The sequence below is a fragment of the Ambystoma mexicanum genome, chromosome 7q (assembly GCF_040938575.1).
Source record: "Ambystoma mexicanum isolate Mex_15411 chromosome 7q, UKY_AmexF1_1, whole genome shotgun sequence".
NCBI lineage: Eukaryota > Metazoa > Chordata > Amphibia > Caudata > Ambystomatidae > Ambystoma > Ambystoma mexicanum.
The window spans coordinates 676048867-676063825 of NC_090941.1; the positions used below are offsets into that span (position 1 = coordinate 676048867).

Below are 14959 nucleotides of genomic sequence, written 5' to 3' on the forward strand. Positions count from 1 at the left end.
TGGATGAATAAGTTTTGAATGGGGCGTACTAGCATTCAAAGTTATTTTATCATTTGCTGTTACTGTTGTCGCGCTAGCTTTAGATTTAAGCTCGACAATGCGTTGAAGCCGGTGTGCTCAAGCAATGGATCTTAATTCAAGCTTATTTTGGGTGGAGGGCAATCTGGGAAGACTGGCAGAAGCACCCAAGGGCGTGGAGTCAAGCGTGAGCAGACCAAAATTGGCTTTGGAACGAGTGTCGGGGACCTCGGGTGCTTGACAAGCAAGAGTGCTGTCATTTCCCGAGTCAATATATTCAGGGACACGTTCCGTCATGTATCCGCCACATGGGAGCTTTGCAGATGTTTCGCCGGCAGTCAATAATGAAGGGGTTAGAGAGGGAATGGTAGAACCACCTTCATATTACCACAGTGAGTTTTGCCCTACAGGTGTAACAAGAGATTTCTGTGGAGGTTTCAACAGTATAAAAGAGATTTTTGCAGGCACCTGAGGGGACTGCTGGCCGGTTACAGTTTGTTCTTCATGTGCCGAAAACAAAATTGTCTGACGTTGCACTTCATTTTCTGAAGCTGTGCAGAATGGGGCATTGTTTGTCATTAAACTCTTATTTATTGCAGAAGGATCAATGGGTACAGGATGGAGAATAGTCAATTGAGCCCCCTCAGCATTAGAGATCTTTAGGAGTTCTTTGTCACTGATTAAAAAATGATAATGGCCTTTTTTCACGGCATGTATCAGTAATTTGTAGGGTTGAATTTGGCGTAAAACTCTTGAGAGGTACCTGTATTCAACTCGGGGAGAGCTGAGGATGTATCGGGCAAATGCAAGGGAAGGTCATTCACTGTCGTTGGCCCTTCACGAGCTGTTGAAAAATCAGTTGGAACATCAAGCACATTTTCGCGTATTTCGTTCCGAGGCATATGAAAAGTATTTATCTGCTGACTCACAGCTAAGTCAATTTGCTCCTCGGATTGCGATTCAGGCAAGAGGATTGTAGTGAGAGGGACGTGGGACGGCGCTGCTGAAGAGTACAGCTTTTGTAATTGCAGAGCAGTAGGTAAGGCAGCAGGTAGCATTAAGGGGGCATGGAGTGCTCGCCCAATGGATTTGCTTACCTTTTCTCCTGGTACTGCTTTCAAAGCCATCCACGGATTCAGCATACGACGATGCTGAAGAGTTTTCCTTCGGATTTGCGGACCCTCAGCAGTTAAAGTCATTTACCCGACACAGATAACGCAGTCTTGACGGCGTGCTGGAGACGGACTGAGGCAGACTGGAACACTGCACTAGAAATCAGCTCTGCATGTAGATACAGTATTTAAATGACTTTCAGAAGGAAACAACGACAGGACTGAGCATGTCGTGCAGCTCCTCTCCCAAGAAACAGAGAACAGGGACTGGGGCAGACTGGAACTCTGCACCTGAATTGTGCTCTCCACAGTCGCAACCTTTGTGCCTGGATAAATCTTGGCGACCCCGTCCCAGCGTCCAGCCAAACAGCTAAACAGACGGCAGCCCTTTTTGTAGAAGGGCTTATCGCCGCAAGGGCTGCTGGGTCCCCAATTTCAAGGCGTTTCCTCCTTCTTCCAGGGGGCGGGACCGGAGGATGTTAAAGATGCAAGCACGATATAAACAAACACGAGTCCCTTTCTTTCCGTGTTTTTTATTTTCTTGCAGCAAAAACGTTCCGAGGCACAACAGATCGCAGCACTCAGTATATAGCAGCTAAACAGACGGCAGCCCTTTTCGCAAATGCCTCCCCTCCTTCATCCACTTATCTCCTGCCTTGCACCTCTGCTCCCTCTAGCACCTAATTCCTCTCTACTTTCCAGTATCCCTCCTCATTCTCCACTCCCAAACTCATTCTTTGCTTCACCAGCCGTGCACTCCCAAAGTCTATTTCACTGCTATTTTGGGAACTGCTGGATAGCTTCACCCAGAGTGTTCACATAACCTGTCTGAGCACGCTCTGTGACTGTGATGCTCTGTAGTCCCCACTCTTTGGAGGAAGTCTTCCACAATTGATGGCCTTAGCTGCTCTTTCCTTTCCCTCCCTGTTGCTGGAGCCCTTCCCCCGCAAGGCCACTTTGACTGTCTCTTGTTCACAAAAGGCCAGGGTCTGGTGGATGGTGGATGTGCTTGTGATGTTAGTGTCTTTCTTATTGATTTCACTGAAGGTTGTGATGCAGAGGACTCTCGATCCTTTGTGCTTGCAGTTGTGAAAAAGACATGTGATTTCCTTTCCCAAGAGGTGTGGTCTGTACATCCTTCTCCATCTCAGAGTATTAAGTGAGGAAGGGGCGCAAGAGCCCCATGACTGTACCTTTTGGGAGGTGTAAAGCATTGCTCAGGTTCTTCCTGTCACTGGATTCCATTGGTGCCTATCATTAGTCCTGTTCCAGTTTTTCCATCCATAGAAGAGTGGGATTATGGAAAATGTGGTTATTCTCAGTGTGTTTTGTAAGGCAGGTATGGGTACCCTGGGCTTGGGTCATGTTCTGTAGTGTCTCTCCTAGCTTCAGGGAAGTGACTAGTCTTCCTCTTGGGGCTATGTGTGGGACTCTCCCTGCTCCAGTCCAGGTTTTCCCTGACATAGATTGGAATACTGGTAGGAGTAGTCCATGAATTATCCGTTTCTCCAAATAGGTGAGCTGAGGTGGCCTGAGACTATAGCTTTGTTGGTTATAGCTGGCTTTGAGGGTTAGGGAGGCCATTCTCCAGCCCATGTGAGATTGACGAGAAGATAACTCCATCAGAGGAGACATAAGGTAAAGCCTAGGATCGTCTCCCCATTATGTCGGTAGAAATTATATTGGGATAAATGATGCATTGGGATGTTATAGGTGGCTACACAACCACCTTCCATCATGTGCCTGTTCATTGACCTTCTGTTGGCAAGGAGGTAAAACGTTTAGTCAGAATTCTCTTGCAGTCCCCGTTAACAGTTGAAGATCAGTATGATGTGTTTTCTCAACCCATGTGATTGGCAAAATGGAGGTGCTTCTTAATGTGGGCTTCTCTGTGCTGATATTGTTCCCATATGCTGCAACTACTAATACTCCTGTTTTAATTCTAACACTTTTATGACTAATAAGTGTAGGTCCATATGCAATGTACTACCTTCCTCACTTAATAAGTCATCATTAACATGAGAAATTGGAAAGTATCAGTTCAAAAACAGGAAAGACTGCTAGCATTGTTGGACAAAATGACACTGATAAGACAAATGTACCAACATTTTGGACATTTGACTAATTCTCAAGATTGGCAGTCTATCAGAGGCAACACACTTTTACGGCTGCTGAGGATCAGCAGTCTCTTAGATGCATGTTATCAGCCTCTCTACTGCTTCTCAGGATTGGCATCTTCTGATAGGAAACCATCCCTGTGCTCTCGAGTCATGAATTGATATTCCCTTTCTCAAGGCGTTTTTCAGAGACATGAAGCTTGGCACTCCTTTTCAGAATTTGCACTCTCTTAACGGCTTGCCATGAACCTCTTGTAGGATTAAAAAAAGAAAATCACAGTGGCTGTTTCTGCTTCTTGTCTTTCTCAAGGTTTGGAAATTGGGTGGGACCTTTAGATCAAGTACATAGGAATTCACTCCCAAGAGAAGGAATGGGTGGAGAAATTAAAAATAAAGCGGACTAACAAATGTGGATGAACTCAAACTCACCCAGACATCCTCAGGAAATCTAAGAAAATGTCATGATCTCTGCTTCCAAAAGGTCAGGGTTTTCCCAACTCCCTTGGAAGCAGATCCATAACCCAGGTTCCGAGTGCCAACCAGTCCCAATTGGGACCTTTTGGACCCAGTCCTGGCGCCAGTGGCACCAGGCTCATAAATATGCCCAGTCCCAGCGCTGGAAGCGCCGTGCTCATAATGCTTGGGTGGACTTACCTGCAGCAGACCATGCTGCTTACTTGCCTGCCAGTTGAGTCTCTGATCCTCTTCTGTTTGGAACTACTTTTCCTGTTGGGTGCGGCAGGAGCCACTCCCTAGATTCAGAACACGGGAACTCTTCTGGAAAGCAGGAACTCTTTTCTTAACTAGGCGTGGCTGTGGAAGGAGACACCTAAGCACTACAGGAGGCTATTTAAACCACACCCGATGGATGAATCTTGCTTTGCGTTATTCTGCATCCTCAGCAGCAGAACGCTCATCGTGTCTTCTGCATCTGATCCTGGGCCTAAGGAAAAAGGCTTACCATTCTGAATCCAGTCTTCAGAAACACCTATAAAGACAAGAAAGAACAGGTTAGCATTACGGTCTTCAGTGACAGCTCTTCACTTACCTGGTCCATCGGCTGTCACCAACGCCTCGCGCTGCATTCCGGCATCTGAAAGACAAAGGCTTACCTACTCTTCGTGCGCTGCGGAGGTCTTCACACTGCATTCCGGCATCTGAAAGACAAAAGCTTACCAACTCTTCGCACGCTCCGGAGGCCTTCGGCGCTGCATCCCGCATCTGAAAGACAAAACAAGGTGCGTTTAAAGACATTGGGGAACTTTAATACTCACGTGCCATTACTCCTTTCCACATCTAACCCAGTGGGTATTCCGGCACCCTGCAGCCGCCCCGAACTTGTACCTGCAAAATAAAAAGACATTTAGAGCGCATCGTGAAGCAGGCAACAAGCGCTTACTTACGTGCTTCCAGGCGCTTCTATTCATCACACGGGCTCCATCTTCAACTCACTTCAGCCCTCCATCCGCCATCGCCGGAACCCTGCAAAACAAGAGACATCATTACTAAAGACTTTAAAGACATTAGAATTACTCGAAACTTACCGTTCGGGCAGTAAACGACGGACAGCAGTTTTCTGAAGTCAAGAGGCCTGCTCCCCTTATCCAGTGAAGAAACTGGTTACAGCACCCTGCCTCGAGGCAGATGGAGAGCACGGCGTTCACTTACCTAAGACATCTTACCCTTCGAGCCAGACATACAGTGCACAGAGGTCCAGCCCAAAGAGCCAGCCGTGTGTTACACATCACCTTTGAAGATACGGTATACGCCCAGTCAAGACCGGCGCCTCTATGGGAATCATGTGAGCGTTACTGAACGCAAAGCCTACCACAAAACTCCCGTCCAGGCGCTATGGAAACCTCGAATACCGACCAGCTAGCCCAGTTACTTGGGGAACTAAGGGCAGAAGTGCATGCAGCCCGTCAGGAAACGAACGTTCTAAGAAGGGAACTGATTATTTCCAAGGAGCGAACAAATGATCTTGCTAGACAATTGCTACAGTCACAAGCCGGAAAGACCCCGTTACCCGCATCTGGGGGAAATATTCCTTCTACATCCTCTATGAATCCAGTGCAGATCAACCTTCCTGGGAATGTACCTCTGGCTCCGCCCGAACGATTTTCTGGTGACCCAAAGAGGTTTGCAGTATTTATCAATCAGTGCCGGTTGCATTTCTTATGCCGGCCAGCAGCCTTTCCAACTGATCAAGCTAAAGTAGCTTTCGTGCTTTCGTACCTTAGTGGCAATGCGGGCGACTGGTCGATCCCTCTAGTAAATCAAGATGATCCGGTCCTCCATGATTTTCAAGCTTTTCAGCTCAGTATGGAAAAACTGTTCGCAAGACATTCACAGGGGCAGGCCTTGGACAATGAGCTTCTTTCTTTGCGACAAGGTAATCAAGACCTTTTGGCTTATATTGCGTCTTTCAACAGACTGATAGTGGAAACTCACTGGCCTGAGGACAAAAGGATTACGCTGTTTTATAGAGGTCTACACGGAGAGCTCAAAGATGTGTTAGCCCAAGTAGTGAATCCCCCACAAGATTGTTCGGACTATATAGACTTAGTCGTTCAAATAGATCACAGACTGCAGAACAGGAAGGCCGATCGTTCCAAGTTTGATGCTCGAGTATTTTCCAAACCGCCAACTCCTTCCAAAGGAGTAGACTCCGGGGAACCCATGCAAATAGGGGGTCTGAAAGGTCCTCTAACACAAAAGGAGCGGGAAAGGAGAAAACAGTTGCAATTATGCCTCTATTGCGGAAACTCAGGGCACTTTCTTCGAGACTGTCCGGTGAAACCTGCCAAGAAGGCAGTAGGAGCTGCAGTTACCAAAGTTACAAACTCTGAGCAGGGAAACGACCTCGCCCGACAAGAATAGAGGTCCTCTTGCCGAGCGTGAAAACCAGTTCCGTGACCTCGCATTTCGTGATACCTATGGTCCTCATCAGCCCTGATAATCCGGATCGATTACATGCAATTGAAGCTTACGTCGACAGCGGTGCCATCGGCAATTATGTGGATCATGAAATGGTTTTGAGGATGAATCTAACTCTTTGTCCCAAGGCTGCAAAGGACGTCATTACTACGGTGGATGGTACGGAGATAGCCTCCGGGCCAGTAACGCATACCACTCAAGAAGTGACGCTAGTAAGTCAAGATGGACACCATGAGAAGATCGTGTTCGATGTGATCAAGGCCCCTCAGTTTCAGATTATTCTAGGAATACCTTGGTTAGAGAAACACAATCCTCTGATCGATTGGCGAGCAAGAACGGTCCAGTTTCCAGAATGTGTCTCTACTTGTCACCCTCCACCTGGTGTTGCACTGGCAGCAATTTCTTCAGAGACTCCCCAGTTACCTCCCGAATACCTAGAATACCAAGATGTTTTCCGGAAGGATCAGGCTAACTCTACCTCCTCATAGGTCTTATGACTGCCAGATCGACCTGATACCTGGATCTACTCCTCCTTGTAGTAGAATTTATGCCCTCACCGAGCCTGAGAACCTTCACCTTCGACAATACCTGGATCAATACCTGGCAAATGGGTTTATTCGTCCTTCCAAGTCCCCTGCTTCTTCAGCTTTGTTCTTCGTTCCAAAAAAGGAAGGAGACCTTAGAACTTGTATAGATTATCGCTCCCTGAACCAGATCACCGTTAAGAATAGATATCCGTTACCTTTGATCCCTGAACTCCTGGACCAAGTCAGAAAAGCATGCATATATACAAAGCTGGATCTTAGAGGAGCTTACCACTTGGTACGAGTAAAAGAGGGCGATGAATGGAAGACGGCCTTCCACACCAAGTATGGGCTATTTGAATATCAGGTCATGCCCTTCGGACTTTGTAATGCCCCGGCCGCCTTTCAATATTTTATGAACGATGTCCTCAGAGAGCTCATAGATGTGTGTGCTGTTGTTTACATTGACGACATCCTCGTTTATTCTTCATCGGAATCTGAACATCGGAAACACGTGAAAATGGTCCTCGAAAGATTGCGTCAACACAAACTTTTCGCTAAGTTGGAAAAATGTGTTTTCAACGTGACTGAAGTTGAATTCTTGGGATTCATATTATCACCTGGCGGAGTGCGTATGGATTCAAAGAAGGTCGATGCAGTTTTCAAATGGCCATCACCATCCTCCGTAAAAGGTGTGCAAAGCATGTTAGGCTTCGCTAACTTTTACCGCAGGTTTATCCCCGAATTCTCTCGAATAGTCCAGCCCATCACTGCCTTGTTAAAGAAAAACAAACGTTTTGAATGGTCTACCGAGGCGGAACAAGCTTTCCAGGATTTGAAGACTAAATTTATCTCTGCACCAATCTTAAAACACCCTCGCCCCGAACTCCCCTACATCGTGGAAACTGATGCTTCAAGCCTTGCCATGGGGGCAGTTCTATCACAAAAGGACCCGGTAACCAATCAGTTGCATCCCGTGGCATTTTGGTCCCGCAAATTCTCGCCTCCTGAAATCAATTACACGATTACTGACAAAGAACTTCTGGCTATCAAGTCTGCCTTTAAGGCTTGGCGGCATTATCTGCTGGGGGCCCGACACACCGTTACTGTGATTACAGATCACCGAAACCTGCAATATTTGAAAACCGCAAAAGCCCAATCCTCTAGACAACTCCGTTGGGCATTATTCTTTGCCGAGTTTGACTTCATAATTACCTATCGACCTGGTACAAAAAACGGTAAAGCTGATGCCCTTTCTCGGATGGGAGTGGAAGAACACTTGATCAACCCTAAACCTGTACCAATCATTCCCGAACAAAGAATTCTGGGTGTAATCCCCACAGAATCCATAGAGGAAGTTAAGGATAAAGCCAGGCAACTTGTAACTCCAGCAGACATACAGAATTGGCATCTGCAGGGAAAGGACTTTGCAGTAAAGGACAACTTATTGTATTTCCAAGAACGATTATACCTACCCAGCACAGATTTACAGAAAAAAGTAATCTCTTGTTATCACGATTCTTTAATGGAAGGACATCCCGGTATGGCCAAGACCTCAGAAAAGATCAAGCGCTACTTCTGGTGGCCGTCTTGGAAAAAAGATATCAGAGACTTTATAATGTCCTGTGGAGTATGCGCCCAAAACAAGAGTCAAAAGGAAAGACCAGCAGGCCTCTTACGCCCTATTGACATCCCACCTCGCCCTTGGCATACGCTTTCTATGGACTTCTTCACCGATCTACCTCCATGCTCCGGATACAATACGATTCTAGTAATCGTGGACTTATTCTCCAAGATGGCGCATTTCATTCCGCTCAAAGGCTTGCCAACAGCAGCAACTCTGGCCCGAGAATTTCTCGAAAACATCGTCCGACTGCACGGTTTTCCTTCGGTTCTAATTTCGGATCGAGGTAGTCAATTTATTTCTCATTTTTGGCGAAGTTGCTGTCGGTCGGCTCAAATTGATGTGAGACTATCGACCAGTCACCACCCTCAGACCGACGGACAAACGGAGAGGACCAATCAAACTCTGGAACAGTATTTACGCTGCATGCTGCAACAAACTGAAAAAACTTGGAAAGACATCCTTTGGATAGCCGAATATGCCTACAATAACTCTGTCCATTCGGGAACTGGGAAAACCCCGTTTTTTCTTTTGTACGGCAGTCACCCTCGAACCTCGGAGTTGGATCCCCTCCATGATCTTGAAACACCAGCAGTAGACTACCTGCATTCTACAATCACCCAAGCCTTTAAGGAAGCTGTTTCTCACCTTCAAAGGGCTAAAGAACAATACAAGAAAGGAGCAGATCAACATCGGAAGGAAGCCCCTCAATATCAAGTAGGGGATCAAGTCTGGTTATCCACCAAATATCTACCTCTAAAAGGGCCACGCACATTCAACCCAAGATACCTTGGTCCCTATTCCATCACTACCATAGTAAACCCAGTAGCGGTCAAGTTGGACTTGCCCCCGCACATGAAGATACATCCGGTCTTCCACGTTTCTCTATTAAAACCCGTGCAACCTCAAACCCGACTAACCAAATCTCCAAAACCTATCCTAGTTGATGGAGAACTTGAGTTTGAAGTCAAAAGCATTCTGGACTCCAAGATCTCCAAATCTAACCTATTCTACCCAATTGACTGGAAAGGCTACGGCCCCCAAGAGAGATCCTGGGAACCTGCTGAATATGTCCACGCTCCTCGCCTAATCAAAAGATTTCACCGAACATTTCCTGACAAGCCAAAACCCCCGGAGAAGCCCGGTTTGGGAGGGGCCTTGAGGGGGGGTACTGTCATGATCTCTGCTTCCAAAAGGTCAGGGTTTTCCCAACTCCCTTGGAAGCAGATCCATAACCCAGGTTCCGAGTGCCAACCAGTCCCAATTGGGACCTTTTGGACCCAGTCCTGGCGCCAGTGGCACCAGGCTCATAAATATGCCCAGTCCCAGCGCTGGAAGCGCCGGGCTCATAATGCTTGGGTGGACTTACCTGCAGCAGACCATGCTGCTTACTTGCCTGCCAGTTGAGCCTCTGATCCTCTTCTGTTTGGAACTACTTTTCCTGTTGGGTGGGGCAGGAGCCACTCCCTAGATTCAGAACACTGGAACTCTTCTGGAAAGCAGGAACTCTTTTCTTACCTAGGCGTGGCTGTGGAAGGAGACACCTAAGCACTACAGGAGGCTATTTAAACCACACCCGATGGATGAATCTTGCTTTGCGTTATTCTGCATCCTCAGCAGCAGAACGCTCATCGTGTCTTCTGCATCTGATCCTGGGCCTAAGGAAAAAGGCTTACCATTCTGAATCCAGTCTTCAGCAACACCTATAAAGACAAGAAAGAACAGGTTAGCATTACGGTCTTCAGTGACAGCTCTTCACTTACCTGGTCCATCGGCTGTCACCAACGCCTCGCGCTGCATTCCGGCATCTGAAAGACAAAGGCTTACCTACTCTTCGTGCGCTGCGGAGGTCTTCACACTGCATTCCGGCATCTGAAAGACAAAAGCTTACCAACTCTTCGCACGCTCCGGAGGCCTTCGGCGCTGCATCCCGCATCTGAAAGACAAAACAAAGTGCGTTTAAAGACATTGGGGAACTTTAATACTCACGTGCCATTACTCCTTTCCACATCTAACCCAGTGGGTATTCCGGCACCCTGCAGCCGCCCCGAACTTGTACCTGCAAAATAAAAAGACAGTTAGAGCGCATCGTGAAGCAGGCAACAAGCGCTTACTTACGTGCTTCCAGGCGCTTCTATTCATCACACGGGCTCCATCTTCAACTCACTTCAGCCCTCCATCCGCCATCGCCGGAACCCTGCAAAACAAGAGACATCATTACTAAAGACTTTAAAGACATTAGAATTACTCGAAACTTACCGTTCGTGCAATAAACGACGGACAGCAGTTTTCTGAAGTCAAGAGGCCTGCTCCCCTTATCCAGTGAATAAACTGGTTACAGCACCCTGCCTCAAGGCAGATGGAGAGCACGGCGTTCACTTACCTAAGACATCTTACCCTTCGAGCCAGACATACAGTGCACAGAGGTCCAGCCAAAAGAGCCAGCCGTGTGTTACACATCACCTTTGAAGATACGGTATACGCCCAGTCAAGACCGGCGCCTCTACGGGAATCAGGTGAGCGTTACAGAAAAAGAAAGAGCCAGTTGGAAAGGGGAACAGTGTGTGATGATGTTAGCTTCCTGTCTTCATCCTGGTAGGTCCATAAAAGTGCTGCTGTCCAGGAAAATTGACTTTCAAAGGTCTCTGGACCAGTGCTGTGGATCCGTAGTCCCAGAGCCTAAACAAGGGATCCCAGAAAGAAATGCCTGTGTAAATTGACCCCAAACGCAGAGTTTTACATATCCAACAAAAGAGAGGTGCTTTCCAGATTGTGTGATGCTCATTCAAAGGTTCATCCATGGATGGTACCAGATGGTGGGCACATATTGGGCTTGAAATCTGCCGCCTGGAACCCGACCCTGAGCAAAAATGGGAATGCTGACGCAGACACCGATTTTGAGATCAGCGAACACAGGCCCTATATGCAGCCAAGCAGACAGTCTCACAATGAGGCAGAGAACCATCAAATGTGCTTAAAAAAGGGGACTGGGCACTGGCCTGTATTCCTACTTGCACTCACATTTGATGAAAACTTATAGATCGCATTAACTGTTGAAGCAAAAAAGATGCTCTCGACCGCTCACAGGAAACATAATTTAATGAAAGTATCGCATGCCATGTCAGGTTTCCTACTAACAGGTTTTTACATTTCAGTCAGTCGCTTGAGTATTAGTTTCAGCTTTGAAAAGCTTTTTCCTATTAACGTACTCATTTTCCCGGGATTTGCAATTATAATTTATAGCTATAGGATAAGTCATGCGTTGATAGTTAGATTAAATTCCTCCCGAATGGAGTACAAAGTGTGATGACTTCATTTTTCGGCAGAGCTTTTCAAAGGGCAAGCCTTGTGCATTATTTTGGGATAGCTTTGGCGCGCAGTTCATCCCCTGACGCTGAATGGTTCACAGTCGAGTGATGCAATAATGCAGTGCCCACATCCGAGGGACCTGCTGGGTTAGAGGACCAAGGTGGACAAGGGGCAGACACTTGCAATCATTGGCCCAAACTAGGGCTGAGCACAATAGCTTTAGGATATACAGAGTAAGGGTAGTCCACTCAGGAGCTTATTATGAATGTTTGGATGTCTGTGGACAGTGTGTCACTGAGTCATGTGGTCAATGGGAAGGAACCTCATTCAGTATATTCCATGCACTGCTGTGGGACAAACCCATCCCTTTACTATTCTACTAAACACTGCAAAGATTTTAGGCGTTTTGCCCCAAACTGGAGGATTTTAAAATTCCCTTGAACCTGTATTAAAGGTGCAATGTACCTTCTGCACAGTGTCTTAACCCGACACAGAGGCCCACATAACAGGCTCAGACTCACCTACTGGACTTTGTTCAAGCATTACCTCAATGCCTTAATTGGCACTGAAAAATGAGCCAGGGTTCATCAATGGGGCGTGGCCTAACAGAGGGGGGGTCGCCTGTTGGCTCGTTAGGCCATGCCCCCTTCACGAGCCCCAGCTAAATGGGCTACAGGCACCCCTGCCAGGCAGCCTTTTGTAGATGGAGATCAGCACCCTCTCCCCCTTTTGGGGAGAGAGGGTGCTGATCTATGCATTTATTTTCTAAAGGCTTGCCTGGCAGGGGGACAGTGCCTCACCTTCTCAGCCTTAATAGTGGCGCTGCCCCTCGCCAGCTGGGGAGGGGCAGCATCACCATTGAAACTGAAAAGTTGAGGCCGCTGGAAGCAGAGGCTTTTTTTCAAAATCCTGAAGGTCTTGCTCATTCGCATTCAGGATTTTGAAACAAAAGCCTTCTGCTTCCAGTGTCCTCACCTTTCTCTCCATAATTGTGGTGCTGGCCAACAGGCATCTATTGCTTGAAGGGATGCCTCGCAGGTGCGGCGCCACGATTGTGGATGAAAGGCATTGTTTTCTGAAGCCTGAAGCTCTCGCACATGAGCGAGAACATCAGACTTTGGAAAAAAAAAGCCTTGTCCTGTAGCGTCCGGGCCTTCCAGCGGAGATTAGTGAGCCCCGGCAGGGCCTCGCCTTAGAATGAGATGTCTGAGCCTAGCCCCAGCCCACTTAAAGCCCTGCATTTTCCTATGAGCCAGTGTGAGCCTCCTCATCTGAGGTGGTGTCACAAAATGTGCCCTAATACTTCTCAGTTTTTCATAAAAATAGAGAAACAAATGTTGCCCATTTTTCTTGCTACATTGACCCTACACGTGGTACACTACTCTCGTAGAAAATGACACATCGAAAGCCTAAATACATTTTCTATTTACAACTCGAATTAGCGCTAGTTCTCTCAACTAAGTTATTCCTTTTATATTGATTACATCCACTTTACATAATCTTATCATTGAACACCACTGTGTGTTACCTGCCAACCTCCTATTTTGACAACTGAACACTCGTCACCTTTATCTAAATGTTCTCAAGTTTGTTGATGCTCATTTTGTTGTTTTTTTTTATGCTCAAGAGCATTTATCACTTACACATTATGCTTCTGGGAAGGGACTATGAAACTTCCAATATCCACTTATTACAAAGATGTCAGTGTGTTATGATATAGGTGCATGATTTGCAATGATGTGGGAATTTGTTAACGGGAAGGCAGGACTGCAATGGATGACCACGTGACCAGAGAAGAAAGTCCAGGTGGTCCAGGGAAGGACCCCACAGAGCCTGCTCAACACCCACAGTTCTGACGCAGTGAGACAGTGAAATAGGAAGGCTGGAGACGCCATGTCTGGCTGTAAGGATGACAGAGAACAAATCAATGCGTTTCATGCACAGGCGCTTTATCAAGCTTCCACAATCATGCTGAGACACAAATAAGATATCTCTATAATGTATGGATGATGCACTGCTGCATCAGCACACATAGAAGACAGTGTGTGGAAAGCAGGCCAGTCTGTGTAAGCAAGTGATAAGAATGTGTGCAGAACCCAAAAGTTGAAAAGCGCCTCATTGGTAAACAATGGATCAGTCTTAAACAAGGGCAGAAAACTGTATCTGCCACTGCAGAACACTGGTAGAAAAAAACAACAGTAAAAGTAATACACTTATCATTTCATGAGGGTTGGGGAGGGTTAGATTATTTAAGAAATACAGCAGAAAAAAGTCTCCAGTGGAATAGAGCGGTCCCCAGCAGTAGGCAATGAAACTCCAATTTTTCAGAAAATACTGTGCTCTTTCATCAAGATTGTTGCAGGACCTGCTTTATCGGTTAATTCAGCCAATACCTATATTACTGGGAATGAGTTTGACTTCACTTTATTCTTGCTCTGGCCAGTTTGCAGCAATACCCGAGTTTTGATAGTCTATTCAGGACCATGTCTGATTCCCTTTCAGCTTTCTGCCTCTCAAACTCATAAAAAGGCAAACCCAAGCTTAAGTTCAAAAATAAGACTTTCCAATGTTTCTTTTTTTCCCACTTCATTTAAAAATAACATCATAGAGTACAAGAAAATAAACTGTGATCTATAAGAATCTAAGCAACGTAATCTCAAACTACTAGACCAACACATTTAAACTTAAGAAAACAGCATTAAATACTAATAGTCATAAACTAGCCCCAAAATCATGTCATTAACAATACAAAAAGGACCACATAAGACAACAAGACTTAACAGTCACCACATAACATAACCTACACCACACCACATCCCTACATCTCCTACCCCCCCCCCCCAAATTCCAAACAATGAATATAAGCCATTCAATACTCCAACACCCAACCTACACCTATCCATACAGGTCATAAAAGGATCCCCAAAGCTCACAATATTGTCTTTTCAATGTTTCTGATCACACATTTTTTCAGGATTTCTTAGATTCAACAGTACGAATGGCCTTGGAGCGTCTAGCTGGTGCCTTTTAAAACAAAGAAATTCTAACAAAGTCTCTAAATTTGTGGAAGTTGTGGCCCGACTGACCGTAAAGATGATCCGCAGGGTTAAGACGACCCAGTGGAATTCAAACACTTAAACAAAGCCAAAGTAATTTAAGACATCTGGAGAAACATTACCACAGTTCAAAATCGGAGTAGGCTATGTATAGCTTTACATTTTAGAAAAACCTGGTAAAAACTGTCATCTGCAACAAAACCATCTTATTATACCGAGCACATCTTGCCAGCAAATAATGTTTCTATGTGATCTTAAAGAA

At 46.2% G+C, this 14959-nt stretch overlaps 1 protein-coding gene and 1 long non-coding RNA gene across 4 annotated transcripts in view; one reads left to right on the top strand and one right to left on the bottom strand.

Moving 5' to 3' along the window:
• Positions 1-1532, bottom strand: part of LOC138528357 (uncharacterized) — a 197547-nt gene extending 196015 nt beyond the window's left edge. The window contains exon 1 of the long non-coding RNA XR_011284128.1: positions 1116-1532. This is a non-coding gene — a long non-coding RNA (uncharacterized lncRNA). The remainder of the gene's footprint in view (positions 1-1115) is intronic.
• Positions 1-14959, top strand: part of ATP8A2 (ATPase phospholipid transporting 8A2) — a 3773191-nt gene that overhangs the window by 1715347 nt on the left and 2042885 nt on the right. The gene's annotated exons all lie outside the window — the stretch shown is intronic.